At 39.3% G+C, this 18,208-nt stretch overlaps 1 protein-coding gene across 20 annotated transcripts in view; it reads left to right on the forward strand.

Moving 5' to 3' along the window:
- The window catches only part of sox6 (SRY-box transcription factor 6), a 147,454-nt gene that overhangs the window by 11,107 nt on the left and 118,139 nt on the right, over positions 1–18,208 (forward strand). For all 20 annotated transcript variants that reach the window (XM_084404590.1, XM_084404583.1, XM_084404586.1 and 17 more), the window contains one exon: positions 11,550–11,620. The gene's annotated coding sequence lies outside the window, so the exon portion shown is untranslated. The remainder of the gene's footprint in view (positions 1–11,549; positions 11,621–18,208) is intronic.

Consider the following 18,208-nt stretch of genomic DNA (forward strand, 5'->3'; position numbering starts at 1 on the left):
TTTATTTAAGCATTGTATTAATATTTCAGAGTGCCACATGTTGGTAATTGGGGAGCGGTGAGGTGCATGCGCACTTAGGGGATGCAAGCTTGAGCGATGATGGCGCATGAACGACTTGCGGTGTGGTGTCAGAGGGGAAGAATGTTTTCTGTCTCTGATTGGAGGTGGTACTTAGATGACAAGAAAGAGAAGTTGTGAAGGGGGAGGGAGCAGTGGAAGAAAGGAGCAAAAGATGGCCCTACTCTTCTTCACTGTTGCTAAATTTATTCCATCTGCAGGGTGGAGGAGTTTGGGCTGACTCCAGACCAGAGAGAGGCTTCTAATTAAATCGTCATCATTATCAACTTGTGGTCAACGATCATCCTAGAACGCTCGCTCTTCCAAGATGAACATGGAACCAGAGAGGCTTTTCCTTCAAGCCTTGTGTTGGACTGAATTAGAAAGCGAAAAGCAGGATAGGAAAGTGCTACACAGGCCTGTTTCTCTTTTCTTTTTCTTTTTTTTTTCTTTTTTTTTTTGGCGTAGGGTGAAAAAAGGCACTCATCCACTTCCACTCAGGGTTAAACAATTACTGCACATGAGAGGGAGGTAGAGGAATCTTAGTTGAGTCTGCTAGACTTGCTCGATTTCAGGGGGAACATTAGCTGTAGCGTTAGCATGTTCAAACCTGTAATAATTTCAATTAGAGCTGATGGGCGTGTTTACCATATTTGGATCAGTACTGTTTGGGAAGTGCTCCCCTTAAGGGCTGACAGCTCTTAATACGGTATTCCAAGCATAGATATGTGAGTGACACTGAAGAGTGCGTTAAAATGCTTTATCAAATCATAATTACAGCCCCAGTGATTAAAGGGGAAGTGACTCTGATTAGAAGAGTTTCTGGGGACGAGGAAACGGGATGAATATTCAAATGGGAAAGGCAAGGAGAAATATTATTTAGAGTTTTGTTTTTTCTTCTCTCTCTCTAGAGTGAGGTATGTGTCTGCCAGACTGCTGTGCAACCACAATGCTATGATATCATCTTTACCACACAGATTTCATCTGGGCCCTTTCAGCTCTAGCTATTGGGCAGAAAACGTGCATACAGATATCGGCACATTAATGTTCAGCTTCTCGCTCTCTCTTAACCCTCTGATGTATGGCATTGTCTATGGTAGATGTTTAGAAGCAATTTTAAATCATTTAAACTGTGTTCCAGACCACTTTGAGTGATTACATTTGAGCCTTTCACATAATTCTACACTTTAAAAATGAAACGGCACATGGAAGAACTTTTTGGAGAACCTCTAGGCACCCTAAGTACATTACAGGATATTTGAGGCACCCTCATGAGGTAGAGATTCTCCAGAAGGTTCAAACTGTCTAAGGCCCTTAAGTCCATGATTCTTCAAGTAGGCCTATCTTTTAGTATATATAGTGTTCATGGTATGTCATTGTGTGTGTGTGTGTGTGTGTGTTGTTTTTTTTTAATTGATGGCAATATTAATGGAATATATTTTTATATACTGAGAAAATATATATAATATTTTTATATTGTAATTTCGAGGCTAAAAGAACATTAGGACATTTATTTATTCATCAATTTTATTTTATTTTTTAAACAGCTTGGTTTGAAGCCATATTTAGAACTTTTTATTAATTTAATCGTTCTTGCAGAGGGTTAACCTGCTCATTGGGAATATATCGAGTGAATTTTTTTTCTCTATTTTGTAGTGTCTTAAGTTCTGTATGGCCAATGTACGATGGCTGCCAAGTATAATCAGGGAAAACAAGGGTGGGATGGACGGCATTTGACTGTTTTTGTATTCTATCAGCCTGGCATGCGGGCTTAATGCAGAGGACTTTCAGAGCAAATTGGACTTGAATCTGTGAGGAATGTGAAGGGGAAAATGTCCTCCCTCTCTCTCTCTCTTGCTCGCTCTGTCTCTCTCTCTCTCTCCCTCTCTCCACTCTGTTGCGCTTGGAGAGCTCGATGAGAATCACACGTTTTTGTGAACTTCAAGGTATGCACTGTTTAAGCAAAGGAGATAAAGGAGCGTATTATTAGTGGCCGTCTTCAGCAGGCAGATTAGGATTGCTTGAGTCTTTTCTCGCCTCACCTTTGTGAGCCTCAAACACTGACTGCCATGTGATAGCCTCTTTTTATGAATAATTTCAGAGAGCGTTCATAAAATGTAGGCTGTGAAATAGACAGCGAGAGCCTTACAATTTTACAATTTCACAACCGACTTCCCTCTTAGAATGACAGTGGCTAACCTGACTATTACCGCTTTTGATTTCAGCAGGGCATGGTTTTGCGCTCTGCGAGCTATACATAAAAAAGCTTAGCGCCGACTCTGAATTTATGGCTAAATGCTGCTTATCTGGCAGCCTTTTCAAACACTTTAGAAAAGAGTTGTATTTTCAGCTCACTTCAAAAAATTCCCGCCTGTGTTGTTGTGTACTTGAGCCTCGGCTCTGTTGTGAGCCGCACAAAATCGAAGTAGTGCAGCATCGATATTTTATACAGATGGGATTCTTTCAGCATGCACACACAGATATGGCATGTAAACAGCAGTGATGTGCAGATGTTATAGGTGAAGGCAAATCTTTAGGTTCTATTCATATACATTTCTTTTGAGTTCTTGGGAAGGTGCAGGACTCGATTGTGTGTTTAGCTTGTGTCGTGTTGTATTCACATCACACCCAGCTCTTAAACACTTTCCCACATGCCTCCTCAAATCCCCACATTTATTTATTTATTTACGTTTCGGGTTCCCTCCAAATCTTCCCTTCGAAGCCCAGTAGGCAGGGCAAATTTACATTGCTACATAATCTAAGATACATTTGAAAATAGTGTGTGGCGAACAGTAGTGGTGGTGGAAGCCTCCTGATATTTTCATTGGAGCGTTGTCAGCTTTTCTAGAGAATAATATGAACCATGTGTCCCGTTTGCAAGAGAAAATTAGAGACCTTTCATGTGACCCACCTGTCGTGCTTTCAGCGGTGATAATGTTAACCTCATGTCAGCATCAACGGCCACTAGAGCTATAGAGCATGTGCGTGTCGACACCAGGGGAGCTTCTCATCTCGCTAGAGTCCCTGCATTTGACACACATTCACGGACCTCGCAGGGAAAGACTGTTTCTCATAAGAGAAACAGATCTCACAAACACACATGGTTCATGGTAGTGGTTTTTCCGTCTTTATTTTCTTCTCAGTTTTTCTTTTTTCCCCCTCTGTTTTTGTTAGCTTCTCAACTGTTGTGTAGTTTTGAGCATTGGGGTTCCTCATGGTTCCTCAAGGTTCCTCGGGTTTCATGTGGCCTGTGCCATGCTGTAATAGGTTTCTTGGGCATGATTGGAATATAATAACCATTTTACAGTGTTTCTTTTACCCCCCTATGTGCTGAGAAAATGCAAAACGTTCACGAGCACCACAGGGCATATGGTTGGACCTGTGATGTCAGTTGTTATTGCTGGATGCGTAGGATAGGAAAAGTTGGATTATTTTCCAAAAATCCACTGTGCGAGGAGCATTATGTCACAAAGGCGACATTGTAGCCAGTTGGGTGTGTTGGAGTGTGGGTCCGTGTATGTGTGTTTTGTGTGCCTCCCAGCTCGCTTTCTTATTCTAGCCTATGCATTGTCCAACTGCCCTCAAGTACACGCTTGACGTGCGTCACACCACTCCCGTGCAGAAATCAATGGAAACTGTTCCATACAGTAGGCTATATCAGCTTCATAGTGGAAAAAACATTATATTACGCCACACATTATGCCTGTCCATTTTTAAACCTCAGTCACTGTATGGAAACTTAGAGTGTGTCTTAAAAGGTATAGTTCACTCAAAAATGAAAATTTCTTGTGCAGAACACAATTTATTTATTTTTTATTTATTTTTGGTCCATACAAGGAAAGTTAATAGAGTACAAAACAACATTTTTCTAAATCTTTTTTTTTTTGAGAAAAAAGGTCATACAGGATTTATTGTCCTTAAGGTCATGCATGTAATTGATTACATAATTTTAATTTTGGGTGAACTATCCCTTTAACGGCAGTTTCAGCACTGTTATTTAGATCGTGGCTTTCTAACAATATTAGACTTGGTAGATTATTGCTCTTTGGCTTGTTGTGAGAGGGCATAGAAAGACCAACAATAATCTCACCCTCCGACTTGCCTGCACTGGTCATGTGACTGTAATTTGGCCAAGACTCCCACGATCACTGGGACGGAGTGGATTTCTTTAAAGCTGTCCTCCATCAGCGGTGTACTCCAGCCTGATTGCCTTGTGCAAAATGAGAGCATCATGGGAAAGGACGTGCATCTAATAGCTAACTGAAGAACCACGCATATCTTGTTTTTCACTAATTGAATTCTGCACTAAAATATGCTGGCAGGAGCCCTTACCTTGTTTGACTTATTTATTGCCTGACTGGAGAGGTAATTTGACCTCCTCATTTCAAAGACTCTTTTTTTCCTGCAGAAAAGGAGTGTTAAACTCAATTACACCACCGATCAGTGACTCAAACACTACATTTGTTTTCTCTGAGGGGGTAAGAAGGGAAACACAGAGAAGAGAAGAGCTCTCTCTATCTTGTACAGTCAGAGGAGCTGTAGTATATATGGGAGAGTGTGTGACTCCCAGTTATGTCAATTGAGATTTGTGTCCATCGTTTAAATCATTTTCCTCTCTAGAAAATTAAGAACGAAGAATTCTCAAGCCAACAAATTTTTTTTTTCACTCTTATTAATGGATTCATATGCTGAGTGATTGTGGATTTAGATTTTTTTTTTTAAATAAAAGAGAAAAAGATTTTTTCAATGGTTAAGATTTACATCTGTGCTGGCATTGTTGCTGTAAGACTTTTTAAAAAGAGTTTTAGAGAGAATAGATGCAAAAATGAAAAGCGTTATGAATTATTTAATGATCTTCATAGCACACAAATCCTCCCATTGAACAAAAAAAAAAAAAAAAAAAGGCATTTGAGAATGCTGTTGAACTTTAAAAAGAAATTTGTAAGAAAAGTCGATTTTTTCCTTTATTTTTGCTCTAACCTTTGCTCTGCCTGAGAAAAACACGGCAGAATGCTTCTGGATTTTCATGAAGCCACTAGTCAAAACCCTAGAGCACAATGTACTCCTCCCTGCTTTGCTGGTAAAAGAATTAAAAGTGAACTTGTGCAGGAAGAATGCAAGTACCAATGAGTCGTAACCTCTTTTTTTGTTATTCCATCATTCATATCGAGACCTGAAATATTTTTCAGATTTTACATACCACAAAACCCATCATTGGGGAACCAAGGCCTCTCCTGGCATACTTAATTGAGGTTTCTTCTATTCTTCTAATGGAGAATACTGCACACAACTTCTTTTTCTCCTTCTGTGTTCTTGACCACGTCTCTTCATTTAAATTGTCTCTGTTCATTCATAGAGAATGTGAACCATGAAGGTTTCAATTCAATTGCAAATGTAATATTTGAAAAATGGGGCTTTGCCATACACACGCTCCTGCGTCTGAACAAGAACAAGACAAATAATTTGTGTGCAACCGCCGGGCCTGGATGTAACCTGATCTTTTCTGGATCGATTGATTCCATTCTGGTGTAATTCACCATATGATTGACTTTCAGCACGGCTTACCGTTGGAAAAATATCCCTGTACAGGCTGCGGCCTTAAATAGCGCAGTAATTTGAATACAGATGCTTGCTGCTTAGACCTTGTCACTGGAAATGACTCTGAGTCAGGAGACAATTGCAGGTTGATTATGTTGCCACTGACAGAAGTTGCAGGTTCTTTGTGCATCAGACATATTTGCATTTAAATGCTTATTGTAGGCAGCCGAAGCATATCCACTCTGATTGTCTGCACGACCTGTCTTTTTATATTTGTCTGAAAAACAAAATCAAATGAATTGCAATAAGGGATAATCTGTATGGGAATTATTTTTTCCAATGGTAAAAGGCACATCAATCAATTTTTTTAACTTGTTTTCAGGCTTTAGTTATCAGTCACATAATGTCTTTCATCTCCTTATGTTTTATGAATACGATTTGATCGGCATCTGTGTAATTTATCTTAATATTTGCTGTGGCGGCACAATTATTGTATATAATTTATATAATAAAATACCTATTTTATTTGGGTAAACTTTGCAAAGTTCTGGATCTCACGAATGGACCGGATATAATCAATAAAAGGTTTTATTTTTTTTATTTATTTTTTGCGGCATATCTCAATTTAGTGTTTATCAGGCGTTTCCATCTGAGATACATGCAAGAGTCACAACTTTAACTGCTGAAATTGTTTTTGTTTTTATTCATTTTGCAGCCCATACAGTAAAACAAGTAATATTCTCTCATTTGAGTGAGTGAATGTTCAAACGTTCAGCAATAATTTGTTGTTTTATCCCTCATACTTGACCTGTTTGTGCATGTCCTTGCCTTTATACACATATGTTTCTCATGTCCATTGTGTGCGTATTATACCATAAAAGTGTGTGTGTGTGTGTGTGTGTGCAAGGCAGGTGTGTGTATGTGTGCTCCTGCTGCTTCAGGCTCTGGGTTCTTTGTCCTGTAGCACTCAGCATGTCTGCCTCCTCAGGAGAGCCAGGGCTCTCTCTCGTCTGGCCACACAAAGGCACAGCCTTTCTTTGAGGTGTTAAAAACTTCCATTTATGCATTCCCTGGACAAAAAGCTCCCGGACCCATTTTCGAGGCCATTGGCAACACAGGCAGACATTGTGGCCACGCTTCTTCGCCACTCATTTCACAGATTCTAAAACCGGTATGTGGTGAACAGGATTTCAGCAGCTAAAATGCCCCGTGAGAGCACGGGTGATAAGAGAGCGAGAGAGAGAGAACGGCCGGCAGCCCCGTAAACTAGAAGATGAGACCAGGAGAATAAACATATTACCTGGGAAAGAGAGAGAGAGGGAAGCAGGTTTGTTTCCATAACCCAACTCAATAGTAGGGATGGATAAATGGGGGGGTGGGAAAGTGCTTTGTGTCATGGCTAGGGAATAAACTCCATCGACTGATGCCAAATCAATGATAAAAAAGACAAGGACCTGCTTTCTCGCTTTTGCTGCAATTGCATTCTAATCATTTACTGAAGTGTGTGTGTTTCACCGAGAATCGGTATGACTGTATTTTATCAGCTGGGAGTCGAATTCCTCTCGGGGTGGATTTGAGGCCCGTGGTCGCCGGTCAACCCTTTCTTCCCCTAATACGGACTTTCGTTGTTGTTATTTCACAGCAGAGTAAATCACATGAAATGTATCTCCACTGTCAGACATGAAAGTCTGGCTTGGTCGCGGTGCTGTCTGCAAGCCCAAGGAGAGGAGATGTTTGATTTAAAAACAGCACAACCTCCCCCATCCACGATGGGAGTTGTGAAATACGCTTTATAAACACCCTCGGCTGTAAGCAGGCCCTCTTAAACTAAGCATGTGCACATTCTAAGAGGAAGATCAATGAAATGGGGCGCGTCTTATTTTATTTCAGTGAAAGAAAGTTGGTCTTTTTGGATCCACTGCTCTTTCTGACATGAATCTCACTTATTGTGTCTTTATTGGTCTTTGGAGACAATTCAGATTGAGGTATTTTCTCCCTTTGAGTGCGCGAGTTGGAATTGAAATGGAATTGGCCACACATGACAGGATTGGAATTACAAGACTGAATTACAATTCAAAGAATTTCAACACAGGTAATGCATTCTGGGATGTTAAATTAATTTTATTAAATGAAAAAGAATCAAATATTTAAACATAAATATTAAATATGTATTAAGTCTTATACACATATTTCTATAGGTGGCATTTCGTATCTGTTTTTTGCTCTTCTCTCTTTCTCTAGCATTTGTCGCTCTATAAACCTTAAAACTTCAAAGCTTTTAAAAAGTTTCTTTTAAAATACTTTTTTTTAACATGAATGACAGTTAAATCTTTTTTTTATTTATTTTTATTCAGTTCCCTTTCATTTTACTACTTTATTTAAATTCAAAATTAAAAAGGCATTATCAATTCAGTCGTGAATGGCACACTACCCTCACAATTGTACTGGTATCGTGCTTTAAACACACAGATATGTCAGCTTTGGATGCGCACTAGTTTATTTTTGTCAGTAGGAATATTGGATCTGACAAAAACACCACTTTACCTCTTTTGCTCTTCCGGCCACTGCTGGGTGTGAGTGGCCCGTCTTTCGGCTCAGTTCTGCCTTATTTTCACCCACCCCCGCCTCTTCTCCCATCCTCCAGACCCTGTCAGTGGCCCTGCTGTTAGTACAGAGATAACCTGCCCTCCACCAAGTAAGAGACCGTCCTGCTGATGGGGGATATTGCCTCTTTTGTCCCAATAACTACTTCCCCTAAATCCCCTCTTAACATGTTCTGGACTGGGGGAAATAGGACATTTAAAGTGATTTTATTTTTTGCAGGTTGCTGGATCAGAAGAAAGCCAAGGCAAAGTTGATGCAAATGAAAATGTTCCCTCCTTAGGAGAGTGCAGCTTGTCCATGGCCAGAAAGATGAAGGATTTCATCTATATTTGACCCATCTGAACCACTTTGCCTTACAGTTCAGCCTCTTAAAGCTCTCTTATCAGTACACATTTACAGCGCATTATGTAAAGCACGCTACTGTATTTCTCCCACTTTTGCAAGTATATTTAAAACAAGCTGCCTGCGTATGCCGTGCCAAAGCATGGCTGCTAATGTGAGGTTAGTCACTGATTCCCAATCGTCATATGATGGTCAAAGACACAGCGCTGTTATGTAGAGGATTGATTTAATCAGCTGAACCTACTGTAGATGAACACATGCTTGGGATTTGAAGGCTCATTGGGTTTCTGAAAGGACTTTTCTTTTGATTCTGAATTCTTGTTCTTGAGTGAAATGTAAAGAATGTGCAGTTTATCACTGGCTAAGGAAAAGACGACATCCCCATTTTTGTTCTATGCTGGCTATGAGCTTGAAAATGATTGAATGTAGGAGAATGGAGGCTTTTTGGAGAATCAGTTATTTGTGTCTGTGTGTGTATCCATTGGCTTGTGCTCCTGGAGTCAGTTTGTGGTAGTGTGTTTGTTGGAGGGGCTAGCTGGAGTCACTGTCATGGTCGATGGATTAGCCTCACCAACATGAGTTTAAGCACCCTACTTAACCCCTATGAAATATTCAGCACATTTAAAAAATAAAATCTGTTTTCATTTAAACTGGTCAATTCCTCATCTGATGCAATGTGGCGTAAAGGTTATTTCACAGGAAACCCTATCATTAATTTTTGGGTGCCCCCTAGTCTGTCCTCATGGGGTTTAATGGGCTTTAGCTTTTCGTCTAGCAATTTGCCAAGACGCTCGGCCACTCGAACAGTTCTTCCTTTCTTCATCTCTCTTTATTTCAGCTCTCATTTGTACAACCGCAGCTACTTCATCACTGCAGTCATTGTCAGGAAGAGAGAGAAAACAGAGCTCAACATGTTAGAAAGCCGCAGCGGTAATTGCGGACGCAATGAATCGGTAATAAAACTGTTGGGTGACTAATAAAAACAGGCTGGTGCTGATTGGAACTCTCTTTAATGAATTCATGATCACCCAATTAGAAAGTCCTGTTTAATCCAGCTCTTCTTAGCACTACAGTGGCCTGCCACAGTCATTTATATATATTTTTCACAAGCTTTTTACTTCCATCATTTTTCTCACATAGCATCAAATCATAATTTCAAATTCCTTTTTATTTTTTGGTCCCCTGCAATTAAAACAGTGCTGTTTTTATTAAAGCACAACAGGAATTGGTCAGATGTTGTATGGCTCACAAAGAGAAAAGCGTTTATAGAATTGCCACCGCTGTCAAGTGTGTGTGGCACGAAAGAGAGCTGGGCCTAACTCTGTGAGAGATGCATGAGCGCATGCACACAGATACACACTGTGTGTGTGCGCTGTGTGAACTGGGAGACAGTCAGGCCTGTGGCATGGTCTTTTGAGAACGTGGAATAGACTGTCAGCTCAGAGGTGCTATTAAGATGACAACAGCTTTCCATTCACACGAGGGTCAGACCTCCTGCATCTTTTCTCCCATTGTCACTTTCAGCCTCAAGGTTGCCACATTCAGATCCATTGGAGACCAAAGATCTCAGTTTATTCTATTAACCCACCCTCCCACACAGCCGTTTACTTAGTCTGTGCGTTGACTTAGTTCTTTAGCGCTCGTACGGGAGGGCAGATTTCGGTGCAGAGATGGCGCAAATTGCAGGCGGATCAATTAGCTGTGACCTCAAACCCATGTGTCCTTGTTTAATTGGTGATGCTGAGGCAGGCTAATTGTATAAATCAACTGGTAATGAGATTCCTGCTTGTTGTGAAAAACAGAATAATGTGGTGAAATGAACATTAGTGAGGTCTGTGCAGTACTATTTCTCTCTCTCTCTCTTTCTACTGTCACGTAAAAAGGGAAATGTAACACCACACATATGGTCGGATCACGTTGAAACCGGGTGTTGTTGGTAGTTTGGGTGCACCGTCTGTTTGTTTGTGTTGCCTTGGTTGTGCCGGCCCGGCAGTGCTGGAGCACCTCAGAAGACCTGCTAGAACTAGCAGAGCGTGTAACTAAATAAATCATTAGTGCTCTGCAGAGAGAGGAATTAGAGAAAACAAGTACTTTGTATGAAAGCCATTTATTAGTTGAATCAAACAGTGCAGGGACAGATTAATGAGGTATTAGAGAAGTGGACTCTAAACATTGTCTAGGATCGAGACCCTCAGGGAGAGAGCTGAGTAACTGGAGGCTCTGTGGCGCAACGACTGTTTAACTTCATCTGCTGGGACTCTGACCGCCTGCCTGCACCCTCACTTTACTTCACTCGTCTGACATCCTCTCTCACAATTTTCTGTTCTTCTGCTTTGTTGTTACTCTTTATAATAAACACATACTTAGCACAATTGTTTTCAGCATTGATGATAATAAGAAATATCTCTTAAGCACAAAATCAGCATATTAGATTTCTGGAAGATCATGTGACACTGCAGACTGGAGTAATGGCTGCTGAAAAAAGATGAAAATAGAAAACATTTTTAATATGTAATACTATTTCACAATATTACTGCATTTTTAAAATCGAATAAATTCAGCCTCGGCGAGCATAAGAGACTTCTTTCAAAAACATTTTTAAAATCTTACAGAATCCAAACTTTTGAACGGTGATGTATATGTATTTAGTTCCTGAATTTGAATTGAATTGCTGTAGTAAACAAGGTGCAGAATTCCATTTCAAATTTGAGTGCAAGAATTAAATAGAAAATGTGATGTACTTTATATATTTAATCATAATTTAAAGTTTTTGAGAATGAGAGTGGAAGAGCGCTTCATTACCCAGAATGCATCAACTCTAATTGGTTTGAATTTCAATTCAGTAAATTCCAATCCACAAATTCCAGTGGATTGTGGCCAATTCTAATTCATGAACTGAAATGAAGCCAATTCTGAATTTTGCCCTGATACACTGATAATATACACATTTAAAGCAAGCTGTGCAAACTTAAACCATGTTGTTGTTTTTGTTTTTTGTTCTGTTGTAGGTAATTTTCATGAATTCAAAATCAACTCACCAGTGATTTTTGGGAGCTGGGGATAAAGTCTTTCTGTTTATGTAAGTACAAACAGTATATTTTGGTTTATGTGTCTTGTCCAACATTACTTGTGTATCACTGTTCCATTAACACTTTTTTTTTTTTTTTTTTTTTTTGTCCTATGGTTGCTGTTGTCTTATCCCTTTACGTCTGTCTGATTTGATTTTAAACCACTGTACATGCTTCATCAACTCAGGAAATGGTGGCCTTAAATGATTACAATGATGAGTGTGTTCTGTTCTGTGTCACTTTCCTAGAACTAAATTTGCTTGAAAAACAGCATAAGTGACTTACATAAAAGGCTACATATTAACATTTAGATGCAGATTATAGACTTTTTTGTTACTTTAAAAGGTATAAAGCAGTCATTTAAAAAACTGGTTTGCTTGTTAGCACCTACCTCCACTTTCCGCTCAAACACACACTTCCATCGGTGCATATAGAGCGAATCTATTCTCTATGCTAATACCAACTATGTTATTGGTACTTTCAGGCTGCCAGTCGCCCTCAATAAGAGCATTCACAGCAATGAAGAAAGAGCCCCTTTTAAAGAAACACAGACAGGGTCTTAGTAAACAGTCAATATACGGCTGCAGTTTTCTGCCACAATATGTCTTAAATGGGAGTTTTCTCTTTCCAGCATAGTAATAAAGATCATATCTGGCAAAGTGTTGCTCTTGGTAATGTTGAGCAAACAAGCTTTCTGAAAGTTAAGTTCATATTAATCTTTTTTCAAATGTCACTTCGATATGAGGTGCAGGACAGAGTTATATTAGTGTGCAGAAAGCCCCACTGTTGGCCCTGCATAATTAGGCCACCTAGAATGGCATATTCCAGCTCAAAGTTCAAGGCCGCACGCTAAATCAGAAGCTTTATCCCCGTGATTTCAATTCAAACAGCGTCTTCGGCTCAGATCAATACTCTCTATTACTGGAGCTTTTTTGTTTTTTAGCTGTGGTTGTTGTGTGTGTCTCTGGCGTTTTAAGTCCACTGAATGAATGTCAGAGGAAAGAGAGGCAGATCAGTGAATGGAGAAATAAGAAAGGGGCCAGAAGTGGTTTTGTCTGCACAAACTGTAACTCTGGTGGAGAGAGTCTTAATTATTTCTGTGAGCCTGAAGTGGAGAAAGATCATGCGTTATCATTATTATTGGAAAATTGTGATTTGAGTAAATACGATACCGCCTTCGATTATTTTAATGAAATTTTTTTTCAGATTGACCTCTGCTCAGTCGGCGTGTTGTTGTCTTTGAGCTAGAGTAGGTGTTTGAGATGTTTAAAACATCAGTTTTAGTAACAGCAGAACTTTCGCAGTGGTTTCTGGAGTGCCACGGGCGGTAGTCTTACCATTCGGGATGAGGTTACATGTTCTGTGTTACCACTACAGAACAGCTACGGCCTGTCCCTTTCTAGGTCCTGTGAACACAGATATTAACATTGATATGTCACAGGGTCAGGTCTCTATTTAGGGAATGAAACGCTGATTGTTAAGCTGAATGAAGGTGAAAGAACCACTTGAGTTAGAACAGTAAACATCAGACCTATGCTCTGGCCCAGCTCCAGCACTGAGGGTAACAGTGTAAGCCTTGTACTGTACATCAGGTTGGCATTGTGTCAGCATTTAGACCAGTGCGAGTGTGTGTATGTGGGTGGGTGAGAGTGAATGCTTAAATTAGATTTTTCCCGTATTGAAAACTTAATTGATTTTACTTAATTTTGGTAATAATAGACATTTGAAGTACAGCGATTTAAGGTTAGTCCTGACCTAAATCTTAAAAATAAATAAATAAATTGTAATTTTAAGCAAACTATGTAAACTATGTACACCAACTATCTGAAATAGAAATATATATATATTTCAAGACATATGTCAGTCATTTAAATGCAATTGAAATAAAGGCCAAGCTTTCAGAGAGAGATAAAGCTATATTAAAGCTGTCAGTATCTATGTCCAGTGTCTTACTCATTTCAGTTTTCACACTGTTTAAATATGAGGAAGAGAAGAAATGTACCCGTCCATCGTTCCTCCCCTAATGCTCTGATTCTTACCAGTCTATAACACATTTATTAATCTAAATTCCTTGGCAACTTTAATCTGCATGTTTAATTAATCACAAAATGAGGCAGTAAGTAATTTGGGCGAACGTGTGGCTTGCATGCACCCGGCATTTAATCACTCCTGCGCGAAGTCATTTGGAAACACCTGAGGAAGAGGCGGCATCTGTTTGAACAGGCAGAATACACTCTTTGTCAGTGTGTGCCATTCATCTAATAAAGCTGCCGGAGCCTTCCTTCATTTTGCATTTAGTGTGTCTCGCTGTTGATGTCTCTGTGGGGCCAGTGTCTTCAGGAATGATTTTCTGTTAAAAAAATTAAATGGACAGCTCTCCTGGACCCCTAATGAAAATGAATAACCTTTGGGTGGTTATTTTCCCATCTATTAACAGTCTCTCCCCAGCTACAGTTCTTTACTAACCCTCTTTTTGATTGTTGTCAGAGTGGCTGTTCAATAGGGGTCGGCATTTTAATTTCATCAGCCCGATTGAAAAAAAAAAAAAAAAAACTTTCCACCCGAAAGGCCCAATGGAACATAAAATTTCATCAATGTGAATTTAGAATAAGATTTAATTGTTGGAAATTTAATTATTGTCATGAAAGGAAGTCCTAAGGTCTTGAGACATCTGCGATGGTTGAGATCCTCGCTGAAGTATTTAGGGCACAGTATCCATTCGTTTTCTTATTAGTTCTCATGAGGTTTCGTTCTGTGACGCCAAGAGCATCATATTCTGGCTCTGCACCTATTTTTCTGCACGCATACTGGTGTGCCCTCTCAATCCACAGGGTCGTAAGGGATACGTTTTTCAAATGAAATACACTCCATTTATTTGTACTACATTCGGCTGGTATAGTCTAGCAGACCAGACTGGCTTCGTCTGAGAATTGACCATTGATCATCTAGAGCAAGTCTATTTTCAATAGTCTTCAATCACCCCGCTATGACCTAACATCCCAACAACACGCTGTCATGGCCGGGGCGGTGACCACCGTTTATTCAATATATCGTCCTTTTGATGGCTTGATGTGCTTTATCTAATTTTCAGAAGAATTATACATAATATAAACTTGGCAGTCTTCGCTCGTTTCAAGGTAAAGACAGTAACCAAGGTAAAAAGGCGTTCTCTTATTGACTATATATAGACATACTGAGGAACATGACATTAATCTCCTGGCTTCCCCAGCTGGGCATAATGCATAACTAAAAGTCCTGTAAAATGAATTAATGATTCCAACCATGAACTTTTCTCCCAAAATGCCATGAATCCTCCAGAGCTGATAATGTGCTCTGACCCTGGGGTGTGAAATCCTTGTTATGTTGAGAGTTGCCAGTTAATTGATTTGCAAATTATTTAAAGTTTGTGGGGCCCAAGGGAGCACTTGGCTCTAATGATGCCCATTCCCATAGTTTGATTCTCTCTGTATTGCACTTTCTCAGCATGATTGTTATAAGGTAATGCCCATATAAAAGATTCAAAGTGCATTTTCCCCAATAGAAAAAGCAGAATTGTTGAAGTCTTGTAGCCTGAATGAGAAGGAAACTTTGACAATAACTGATATTTAGCACAGAAACTCTAAATACAGTATATAAATCCAGATTTTTTTAATTAAAATGTTTCCAAGCATTGAGAAAGAAATGTATATTTGTAGTTTAAATTTTTTATTATTAATTAATTGCATTATATATATATATATATATAATAAAACTTTTTTTTTGCATTAATATAACAAAATGCAATAAATAAATGTGCATATAAATCAATATATTTTCAGTATCAATATAATTATATATATTTTTAAATATAATACATGTTTCATGCATAATGATATTTATGAAAAATATATCATTTTTTACTAATTTATATTTATTTAACTGTTGTTGTATATGCGCACAGAAATCATTAATAATTATAATAAAAGTACAGTAATAACAAAATAAACTTGTATTGTTTATAATCTTGACTATAGATGAAGTTAATACTCAAAACTATGCATTAGGCCTATATTATGTATTTTTAGCTGCATTTCAAAACGATACACACTCACTTTTCTTTTTACATATTTTCTGCTAATTATATTGAATGTATAAAGGAAAAGTCATGCTATCTTATATTTGCCAGCCACCTGCATTAACCATATCTGAAAAGACGGCTTGTTCTGTTGATTTAGACTCGCAGCAACTTCAAACTTTATTAGAGACAGAGTGCATTTCATTGTTGGCTTTATCTCATTTACGTATCTTGACGTATCTCATTTTTTAAAAATTTGTGGATCACCACAGCACAAATAAGTCTCCCAGTAATAAGGAGAATATTTTTAGGTGGGAATAGTTGAATAGTTGGGAATGTGACTTGCCCATGTAGATTTTAAAGGCATACAGTGCTGAGGTCATCCGCACACATTAAACATGCCCATTAATCTGAGGCTATCTGATAACCACTTGACTCGTAGGAATATAATTAGCACTTCTGCTCCTCTGCTGCATATAATGGGGTAGATTCTCCCACATGCTTTCATTCACAAGTACACTGTCCACCCAAACGCCTAGTGAGTCACTGAGATGAAAATATTATTCACCTTGAGTCACTCCTATCGTTATATGGAGTTTTTAACATTTCATTAATGAATAGAGGTTGTCTTTTTTTCTTCTGCAAAAAACCTTAGTCTTTTACAAAATGGCCTTTACATAATCGAATGTCTCACATGCAATGAATGAACAGCGATCTTGAAAGTAGTTTAACATTGTTACGTTTAAACTTACGCTCTCCTTCAACTAGCCCAAACGGCAAATAAAGCGTAAAGCGCTGAGGGGAAGAAAACCCCTGTGAAACGAGGAACCGCTTCTGAGATCTAATTGATTTGTTGCGCAGATGTAAGTTAAGAGAGACCTCACCTTTTGCAGGGCTTGTAAGTTTGTAAGCACACAGTAATGTGTCCATTAGGGGAGTCAGATGCTCAGTTGGTTGAGTTGTAGAGGAAAGGTGCATGCTGTCTAACCCACTAAGTGGCTGTTTCTCTTTGCTAATATAAAAGAGACCCTGAGCCCTCATTAGCAAGCGCTGTCATTCAGACACAGAGTGTCGGCCTGATTTAAATAAAATGAAATGAAGATAGTTCTTTCTGGTCCCCTGGCTTCACTCATTGCCATAAACATATGCTCTGTGCCCTGCTTCTTTCCATCTTATTTATGACTTTAATTTGTTGTGTGGGCTGCGCTGGAAATCAAATTTAATACAATCCTCCCAGGGACCCTGTCATATAATAACATGGTAATTTCTGTGTATCCTTTTGAAAAATGAGGAAATTAATTCTTCCTGACATGTTCTAATTATTCCAGTGTGAACAGGCAAATCCAGTTTCTCTCTCTCTCTCTCTCTCTCTCTCTCTCTCTCTCTCTCTCTCTGATAAGTGTCAGAGGCAGGCGCGCAGCCTCGACGGGCATCTAGGTGCTAATGCTGACCAGCAGTGCGTTTAATTTGAAACATGAGCAGACACCTTTCAACACACCTTCCTAATGTTGGGTTGCTCTGCACAAATTAATTCACTACTCATCAGGGTGGGTGAGCAAGGGGGGTTGAGACTAACGGATGGGACACCGGTGCTGTTAGCAAGAGTGTATTTAACCGGTGGGCTATGGTGGAGGGTGGAGGGGGGAGGAAGCCCCTCTCTGTCACGTCTTCTTTTGTGATGCCGTTTGGAGATGTGTGCACTCGTGTGACAGGAGGACACCCGTGAGACGTGTTTGGATCTGAGGACAGAGGGATTTTTTTTTCTCCTGTTCCCAGCACTGTCAAAACCTTTTCACACCTTTAGTGGCTAGGATGAGAGGGGATGAAATGCTAATTTAATTAGACTGTCATCAGTCACTTCAGTATATACTGTAGTGCTTTGGCTTTGCTATAGAATCTGTTTCTGCCTTTTTTTTTAAACTTATGTTTCTTCTCTGTAGTGCATTAATGCATTTAGCAGAAGCTTTTATCCAAATAGACACAGTATGTAGAAGGTATACAAGGGTACATAACTACTTTTGTGTCCCCTGGGAAGTAAAACCACAAGTGTTGCTAAATCTACCAGTTGAGCTACAAAAAGGGCTCTGAGATAAGAATTGATATTTTTTGATCGGAAGACATCTATAGTTGTAAAATAATAATGGTAAAAATAATTGTATTATGGATAAGGCTGAGTATTTGTGTGTGACACAAAAGCGTAAACTCCCTATTACATCCTCAATTAAACCTTCTCTATTGCATTTCATCCAAGCACAGTGTGCTTTCACTGAGCACTCGAGTGTAGGCCAGTCAGCACTGTGAGATCACATGACACCGCGGGCCCTTATTATTGCCACATGTCAACATTTCTTTTTGCCAGGGCACAGTTGTGTCACAGTAGCTTCTGATTAGTATTACTATGTTACCAGTCAAGGAACAGTTGATTGAATGAGTCAAAACACAGAGTGTGTTTTACGTCACGTACTGACCTCTAATACCTGTCAGCGAGCGGCACTCTGAGGAAAAAATATCCCCATCCCCCTTTAATTATGAACAGTGTTTAAGG

This window comes from Rutilus rutilus (genome assembly GCF_951802725.1).
Source record: "Rutilus rutilus genome assembly, chromosome: 3".
NCBI lineage: Eukaryota > Metazoa > Chordata > Actinopteri > Cypriniformes > Leuciscidae > Rutilus > Rutilus rutilus.